Raw genomic sequence first — 9706 nt, forward strand, 5'->3', positions numbered from 1 at the left:
AGACGGAGATATCAGGTGTCCTGCTCTGCAGCCCTCTCCTGACTCCTCTGAGAAAAGGTTTCTCGGTGAACCTGGAGCTGGGATGTTGGCCAGCAGGATTCAAGAATAATTTTTATCTCCATCCCCTGACCCCCCAACCAACTAACTCTCCTATCCATCCGTGGGTTACAGTTGCAGTCAATTCCGGCTTTTTATGTGTGTTCTGGGATCCAAACTCAGGCCTTCAGGCTTCTGCAGCAAGTGCTGTTACTCACTGAACCATCTCTGCATCTCCACAGTTAAATATTACATTCTGGTATTTGATATTTCAAGAGATAAGGGGCAGGCTGGGGAGATGGTTTAGTGGATAAAATGCTCGGTACATAAGCATGAGGACCAGGGTTCAAATCCCCAATTTCCAGAGAAAGGCCAAGTAGGCAAAGCAGCCTGCCTGTGATCCTGGCACTTTGGAGACAGAAAAGTGATCCCTTTAAGTAAGATGGATAGCTAGACAAGCCAAGTCTGGGAGCTCTCGGTTCAGTGAGAGCCCTTGTCTCAGTAAGACGGAGCATAATGGACCGAGACACCACATACACTCACAGAAAGAGCATGTATGCATACATGCAGGGACGCACACAGATAAGAAGTCTTGAAGATTTTACTTTCCTACCCTTTATTTTCAATGTGAAATTCCATATATGTAATAATTAAAATATAGTGTAATATCTCTTTGCGCCTCTTCCCCCTCCCTGTCCATATCCGTCCTTTTTATTTCTCAAACATAGTGACTATCATAAGTATTATACAGCATGGAAGCATGAGTCCTGCGTGAGAACAACCCTAAATGTCAGTGCTCATCATTTACTGATTTTTCACCTTTTGACAAATCACTTTCAGATGACTTTTGAAAAGGCTCAACTTTTGCATTTTTTTCCTTTTCAGGGTTTCATATATATATGAAAAGAAAGATGCAAAGCAAAGAAGAAGGCATACACAAACAATACACATACACACATATATACATATATATATACATATGAAATATATATCATATATACATTTATATACATTTATATATTTGCTTATTTTGTGTGTGTGAGTGTTTTGCTGTGGAGGGCAGAGGGCGGTGGATCCCTTGGACCTGGAGTTACAGATGGTCATGTGACCATATGTGTGGCTGGGGATCCAGCCTCAGTAGTCTGGAAGAGCAGACAGTGCTCATAACTGCGGAACCATTTTGTCACCTCTCTCCAGTACTGAAGCTTTGCTTTGTTTTTGATTGACAAAGTCGTATATATGAACACTGCGTCGTGATCAAGTCTGGACAATTAGCATGTCCTTTACCTGAAAACTTTATCTTTTCTGCCAAAAGTTTTTGATGATAAAATTCAAAATGCTATCTTCTGGCTTTCTTGAAATGAACAATACATTATTGTTAGCTGTGGCTATCCTTCTGTGTAATACAATTGCAGAACTGTAGCTTTGAACCTGTGAAGCCATTTCTCATCCCACCTCACTGCACTCCTTCACTTCTGAGAACCACTCTCTTGCTTTCCACTCCGTGAGACTCACGCTTTCAATCCTGTCTACATGAAAGCATGTGGGACTTGGTTTTTCTGGGCTGGTTTACTTTTCCTAATGCAATTTCTTTCAGATATATCATTTCCCAGTAAATTTCAGGATTTTACTTTATTTCAAATGGCTGACTGGTCTTCTATTGTGCATTTACATGTTTTCTTTACCTGCTCCAACGGGAGGCACTGAGGTGTTTATTGTGAATGGTGTAGTAAGCACCAGAGTGGGGATGCCTCTTCGAGATACTGATTTCATTCCCTGTGGGTGAATACCTAGAAGCCAGATTGCTGTATGCTTCCGCTAATGGTGAGAAAGAATCCCCCTTCTCCATCCTTCTCAGCCACACTTGTTGTTCTTTGTTGGTAACTAGTAATCGCCTGTTTGCCTGACAGTCAGTGGTGCTCACGCTTGCACTTATTTGCCTTGCTACTTGGGTGCCTTCTCCTGAGAAGTGTCTGTTTTGGTGTAATGTCCACCTTTATTGCTGTTGCATCAGATGTAGAGTTTACAAATATTTTTTTCTCTTTATGTTAATTATTTTCTCTGCTGTACAAAAGTCTTTAGTTTGATGTAATCCTATTTGTCATTTTTTGCTCTGTTGTCCATGCCTTTGAAGTCTTACTTAAAAATATAAGCCAGGGAGATGGGTCATTGAGCAAACATGCTTGCAGTCAAGCCTGCTAACCTTAGCTTGGTACCTGTGTCCTTTGTGGTGGGAGGAGAAAACCAATTTGTCCTCTGGCCTTCACATATTCTCATAATTCTCTGTGGTTTTCGAACACACACTCACACAGTCTTCTATTTAAATGTGCCTTAAACAGCTCAATGACTGGGCCACTCTGAAACCTCCATGTAGCTAACATTTCCCCTCTGGTAGCACTTCTCAGGCCTGGACCTTACTCCTTTGCCAGAATTGTGGTTCTAAATCCTACTTCCTCTATTGGTCCCCTTGCCCGAGACTCCTAAAGTCCCTCCTGTTTCCCTGCCCAGCCAGCAACTTTAGTTACCAATCAGAACCAACTGGGGGCAGACACACACACACACACACTATACATACACACCAACACCACATACATATTACACATTTTACACATACCTCACACACTCACATACACAGACACTACACATTACATATACTACATACACACAATATAACACAGACATATAACCCTACACCACACACACACACACACACACACACTTTCTTCACTTTCTCTTTCTCTCTTAATGTAGAAAGTCTCTTGTACAGTTAATGTCCTGAAGCACTTCCTCTGTTTTATTCAGCTGGTTTCAGGGTTTAGTCTCATATTTAAACCTTTAATCCATTTTAAGTAGACTTTTATGTGTGATGAAAGACGTGGGAATGATTTAATTCTCTTGTGCACAGATCCTATTTTTCTAGCAGCAGTTACAGAAGAAATGGCCCTTTCTTGAATGTATGTTCTTGGTGTTTTTGTAATGTGTGGGTTTATTTCTGAGTTCTCTATTGTGTTTTCTGATTTTTATATGAGTTTATATCCTAGTATCACTCGTGGTTCTAAAGTCAGTGGTGTGGTACGTTCACATTGACTCATCCTCTTGATGGTGTTGGCTACTGGAGGTTGTCTGTGCTTCACGTGCATGACACTTGGAAGAGCGTTTTCGTGCTCCCATAGAGAGGGTTGGCATGTGGAATGTTATGGGCCTTGCACGGTTTGTGGGCATCACTATGGGCACTGTGTATATTTTAACATTATTGATTTCTGTGCTCCATAAACATGGAGTGCTTCCTACTGACCATATTTGTCTTAATCCATCCTCAATGTTTAACCATTTGCATTATAAAGAGTTTTCTGTCTCGGTTAAAATTATTCTTAGAAAGACTATTTTTCTACTGTTTATTTTGTAGCTATCACAATAGGGTTATTTTCTTGTCAGATAGTTTACTATGAATGTACAGGAACACTGCAGATTTCTGTATGTTGTGTGTGTATGGTTTTTTTTTTTTTTTGAATGTTCAAACCTTTAATGTTTCATTAAGTTGGTTGAAATGAATTCCTATAGATATGAGGATCGTCATTCCAATGTGTTCTGAGTATGTGACGTCTACATCTTTTTTTACTGGATATTTTCTTTATTTACATTTCAAATGTTATCCCATTTCCTCGTTTCTATCCCTCCTGGAAACACCCTATCACATCCTCCCTCCTCCTGCTTCTATGAGGGTGTTCCTCCACACACCCACTCCCACCTCGCCACCTTCAATTCCCCTATACTGGGGCATCTAACGAGCCTTCATAGGACCAAGGACCTCTCTTCCCACTGATGCATGACAAGGACATCCTCTACTACATATGCAGCTGGAGCCATGCGTACTCCTTCATTGGTGGCTTAGTCCCTGGGAGTTCTAGGGGGTCTGGTTGGTTGATATTGTTGTTTTTCCTATGGGGTTACAAACCCCTTCAACTCCTTTGGTCCTTTCTCTAACTCCTCTATTGGGGACCCTGTGCTCAGTCCAATGGTTGGCTTCGAACATCCACCTCTGTATTTGTAAGGCTCTGGCAAAGCCTCTCAGGAGACAGCTATATCAGGCTCCTTTCTGCATGCACTTCTTGGCATCCACAATAGTGTTTGAGTTTGGTAACTGTATATGGGATGAATCCCCAGGTTTTTTTTTTTTTTTTAATCATGTAATTTTACTGAATTTATAGGTTATGAGTTTTTTGGCAGAGGCTTTTTAAAATTTTTATATGTATGATCATATCATCTGCAAATATCAAAAGAAAAGATATTTTAGCACAATATAAAAATAGTACTAATGTATGCTGTTATCATTTCTATTTTTCCTCCTTTGTATACATGGTTTTTAATATATAATTACAGATTTTTACATAAAGATAACAAATTTCCTTAATAAAATTAGTAAGAAATGTGTTAATTTGTTTTTCATATTTCCTGATTAAGAAATAGTCACAGGGCTCAATGCCATGTGTAACAAAGTTAGAGCAATAGTTCCTAAAATGTGTAACATGTGTAACAAAGTTAGAGCAATAGTTCCTACAGTGTGGAGGCTGAAGGGCTTTTGCAAGTCCTTGGGTGGTCTAGCTGGATTTCCAAGTAGTTATAACAATCTTCTATGTCATGGAATGCCTTGCCCAGGTTGTGCAACGTAGCCATTAAAACCAAGCAAACCTGTTGCTCAACCACTTCAGGTCTGTTTCCTCTTTATCCAAATCAAGTTATTTCCATGCAAACAGGGTTTAATAGATTTTAAAGAAATTACCTAATGGGGAGAATTGTAAAAAATTTCTGTAGACTTGCTGATTATAAGGAAAAAAAAAAACTCCTTTGAATATATACTATGAGCTTTGGGGCTCAGAAGTCTTTATTATCTTGATAAAATCCAGGTTTAACCAACAGCTGGTGACATCAGGTGCAATTGTTCTTAAGAGATGCCAGTCTCTCTGCTGCCCACAGAGCTTCCCACAGACTCCCGTACTAGGCACCCTGGAACTGCAACACGGCTGGTAGGCGTGGCACACGTCACTGGCACAATACTGGAAGGGGTGCTTCAGCTTCCCACCAGCTTAAGACTGGGTTGGCCTCTCCAGTGGGAGCCGGTGACTTTGCTGCTGTTTGTCTTGTTTTTGCTGTGGGACAGAAGGTGGGAAAGAAGGAGGAGTCTGTGAACCATTCCAACAAGAGGTCATATGGTTTTAAAGTCTATAGAATGTCTGTAGTTTCAAACAATGAATTTCCTTTGAAGTAGGTGATTCATTTTCTGCTTTGTATCCTGCAAAAGAGGAATTATTTTTAGAAGAATGTGGATACAACTAACTTGGAAGTTTCAGCTTATACTTAATGCATTGATGTCAACAGTTCCACAAAGGAAAAAAATGGATTTAAAAAAAGTCATTTTTTTTTTAATGAGAAGAAAGGAGATCATTACCATTTCCTTGGGCAAATCTGTTTTATAAATTTCTATTTCAAAGATCTGAGACTTCCAGGGATTCCGCTCGCAGGAACTGCCTTGCAGTCCTTGTTTCCTCCTGCTTGATTCATTCTGTTTAGAGCCCATAGTTACTTTGCTACATTGTGAGGACAGTTTAGAGGTCCAAACCATGTAAAAATTACTGATATTTCCAATTTCTTTAAGGTATCACATTTATTTTATTTCATTTTATTTTAGAGCCAGGGTCTCCTATAGCCAGGGATTCCTGTGAGCTTCTGGTCTTCCTGCCTCAAGCTTCCAAAGGCTGAGGTTCCAGGTGTGCACCACAGTGCTCTGTGGTACTGAGGGACTTGAAACCACGGCCTTCCGCACGCTAGGCAAACATTCTACCAATTCAGTTACAACCCCAGCCTATATCGATTTTTATTTGTATCAAGACATACTGAACGATGAGTTCTGAGATACAAAAGAGGATTTAGTTTTTGCACATACTTTTAGTCTTTATCCACAAGTTAAACAAAAACACACACAAGTGCATTAAACACACGGATTCCTAAGGCCCACTATGTGAAAATCATTATTTTAATACCAGAGACAGAAAAATTAAGCTACCAGTCAGTCTGTTTAAAGAAATAAACACACATATATGTGGATAATATACATAGAGATTAAAACAGATCCCTACGAAGTGAGTCTACCTAGTGGAAGTAAGTATTCTAACCCCAGAGACCGTAGTTTGCAAGAGCATGAAGGCCTGAAGTACAACAGAAATCCCTAGCGTGGCCAGGAATCACTGGAATTTACGGCAGAGATTAGGCATAACTTCCGCTCTGCAGTTGGCTACCCATCTCAGCTGCTTCTCACATTCTCCTTTTAGCTCCATCTTGCTTCAGCTGCCGGGCCACAGAGCTCTCTCTTTGTGACCATGGAGTAGGTAATTTCTCACCGGCCTTACAAGCATGACCCTGTTCATGAGGGCTACAGCTGGTGCCTATATGTGTACAGTACTCCCCCAAACAAACCCATAGGGCTCTGTCCAATCACTCCCCCTGTTCATCAAGGTCTATTCCTAAAGCCCATGGCTGTCTTCAAGTTAAACCTATCCTTGAAGAGTGAGGGCAGCCTGTGATTTGGCATACTTCAAGTCCTGAAAATAGTCCTGAGACGGAATTTGAGAAGGCTGATGACAGAGTTTTAAGATGACTCTTGGAAGGCTGGAGAGATGGTTTAGTGGTTCAGAGTGTTGCTCTGCAGAGGACCTTGGTTTGGTTCCCAGCACCCACACATTATCTCTAACTCCAGTTCCAGGGAATCTGAAGCCCTCTTCTGACTTCCTTGGGTACCAGACACATACATGATGCATATACATACATGGAGGCAAACACTTATCATATGAAGTGAAATACATTTTTTTAAAATTAATAAAACATTTTTTTTGAAGAGAATAGTCCTTCAGATGTACAATTTCTGGTGTACTTAAAAATCAATGACACGCAGTTCGGTGCATCTCTGACTTCATGTGCCTGGGATGCTGAGGTAGGAGGGTTACCCAAGCCCAGGTGTTTGGTGCCTCTATTCTCTACATTCACTGACGGTCAGGACGAAGTGCTCAGTAGTGGGAGCATGCCTGTGACCAGCCTCCTCCTACAGCCTGGCCTACACAGACAGACCCCGTCTTTAAAACAAATTCACACTCTTTAACTTTTTGGGTGTGACATTTTGGTTTATGATTTTTATAAAGCCATTCTTTGAAGAGCTATGTACTATAATAATGAGGATAAAATCATGAGGACTCTCTTTGAAAGTCATCCAGTAAGAGAAGAGAGTAGTGTAGACGAGACAGTATTACTTGCATGCTAGTAGTTCCAAGGGGGTTTAGTTTCCCAGGCTATTTTGCATATGTTTGAAACATCCAACCATGAAAAGTGAAACAAGTTTGCGTTGCGGTTACATCTCAATTTGTACTTGATTCTGGAAAGAGAATTGTTTTCATGAACTTAAAGATACAGACTACATTTAAGAATATTTCTTTCATTTTTGAGATTATAATATAATAACATCATTCCCTCCTTCCATTTTCTCCCTCAATATCCTCCTACATGCCTCTTCCTGCTCTCTTTCAAATTCATGACTTCTTTTTCATTAGTTGTTAACACTATTTCAGCTGTGTCTAGATTGTCTTACAGTATAGCCTCTGTATAAATACTTCAGGAATGAATATTACCAAATGTATATAAATGCAGAGGTGTTTTCCTCTCTATCACAGTGTGTCTGTCTGAGGGGAATGTCTTTATTTCATTCCTTTTATGCCTTGCCCCTTACAATTTTATTTTTATGAACTCCAGGTGGACCTGGGACATAGTTTAGTGTTAGAGCAATTGCCTAATTGCCTGTCCACCAAGAGAGAAAAATAAACTAACTCCAGTCATTCTTGGACCATGGGCTACTCATCGAAGTTGGTTTTCTTTTTTCTTTTCTTTTTTCTTTTTGGCAGTTCTACAACTTTATTTGACATTCAGCAGGTTATTTCTCATCCATATTGACCGTTTGTAGATTTTTGAATGTGGTAACAGGCAGTAAGTTACCAGCGTAGAGCTTGTTTGATGAATCCTCATCCTCATTATGTTTTCTGGACAAACGTACTTGGATGCGATATGGAACATTCGTTATTCCTTTGACCCAGACAGATTGATTGAGCCTGGTGTCAATGTGCACATCTGGTGCCCCCATTTCCTTCATAGCAAACTTTAGAATTTCTGTGAGTGCCTGAGGAGCATGCTTCTTGAAGCCCACTCCATGGATGCGCTTGTAAATGTTGATGGTATATTCTCTGGTCACCACCTTGTTGATGGCAGAATGGCCCTTCTTCCTCTCGCCACCCTTCTTTGAGGGAGCCAATTCTGCCAGGCCCAAGTTGGAAAGGAAGCGGTTTTCTTTCATTTAAATTGTTTAGCCCAGCAGGGAGGGTGGTGTGTGCTTGTGATCCCAGCACTCAGCAAGTGGATGCAGAAGGATGGGACATGCAAGATCACCCTGTACTACAGGGTGAATTTGAGGCCAAGCTGGGCTATGGGAGACCCTATCATAAAAAGCCTGACAGTTAAGAAAAAGTGCTTAGCTGGTTGTCAAGAACCTCAGACAGCTGGAGGTCTCCAGGCTTTGCAAGCATTTAGGATGTTTTGTTTCCAGAATATTTAGGTAACTCAGAGAGCTCTAGACAGAAGACTGTAGGGCAAGCACACGAGTCTGAGTGCCTCAGGACTCCAGACTTGGACTGAGTCCACAGCCACTGGATGGTCCTCCTAACCAAGTCAGTGAAGACGTTGTGTGCACTCTAGAGTGGTTTTCCTTGCTCCAGAACCAATTAAATAAATACCCCTAGCTCTTAATTTTTTACTCTACTAATAATCTACTAATAATTGGTTTGTATTTTCAAGGGTATCCCTTTTGGTAAACCCTTCTAGAACATGACTCAAAGCTGCCTGCACCTGAATTGCCCAGGGTGCTTGTTATCCATACAGAGTCCTGCCTGGACCCTGGCCAGCTTGGATCAGAAGCCTGGAGGGTGTGGATAGGGAGCCTTGGAAGAGGGTTTTGGGGCATGTTTTGTATTGATAGCCAGCACTGGAGAAGTTTGACTGTGAGTGGCCTGGCCAGGGACAGTGGGTCCCCATTGTTGAGGTAACTACCCATCTCCATTTGTTGAGGTAACTACCAACTTCATGACAGCTTCTTGTGCAAAAAAAAAAAAAAAAAAAAAAAAAAATCTTGCATTTGGGGGTAAAGATTTAGAAACATTAAATATCAGAATCTCTATCAATTCTAGAATAAGGGAACCTGGCAGTGTAGATGCTGACTCTGTTTGTCAGGGCATGGTTGTGATGGCATATCCTTATAGTCACATTGGTCATCCTTGCACTTGAAAGGCTGAGGCAGAAAAGCCTGGACCTTATACTGAGGCCCCGACTCAGAGAAAACAAAACAATACTTGCAACGAGCTAGTGAGATCTTTCAAAAGCCAGCCCTGCTGTGTGAGCATCTAGGTCGGCCTCATCCTCTCTGCACTCTTTTTTCTTGTACCATTGGGAATACATTTTGACAAGCTATGCAACCAACTATGCAGCAGCACTGAAACTGCTCTGGTGTGTGGAGGGATGTGAAGGACAAGAGGTAGGATTTGTTTGTCTGTGTTTTATTTGGTTTGCTTTGGTTTTTCTAGAC

At 41.0% G+C, this 9706-nt stretch overlaps 1 non-coding gene and 1 pseudogene across 1 annotated transcript; both read right to left on the minus strand.

Annotated features, from left to right (window-relative positions):
* Positions 1–5897: 5897 nt before the first annotated feature.
* LOC115031229 lies at positions 5898–6022 on the minus strand. Its single transcript, XR_003836840.1, has one exon. It is a non-coding gene; the product is annotated as a small nucleolar RNA SNORA40 (small nucleolar RNA).
* Positions 6023–8008: 1986 nt separating this feature from the next.
* LOC110294144 lies at positions 8009–8425 on the minus strand (annotated as a pseudogene).
* Positions 8426–9706: the final 1281 nt, after the last annotated feature.

This window comes from Mus caroli, chromosome 5, assembly GCF_900094665.2.
Source record: "Mus caroli chromosome 5, CAROLI_EIJ_v1.1, whole genome shotgun sequence".
NCBI classification, from domain to species: domain Eukaryota; kingdom Metazoa; phylum Chordata; class Mammalia; order Rodentia; family Muridae; genus Mus; species Mus caroli.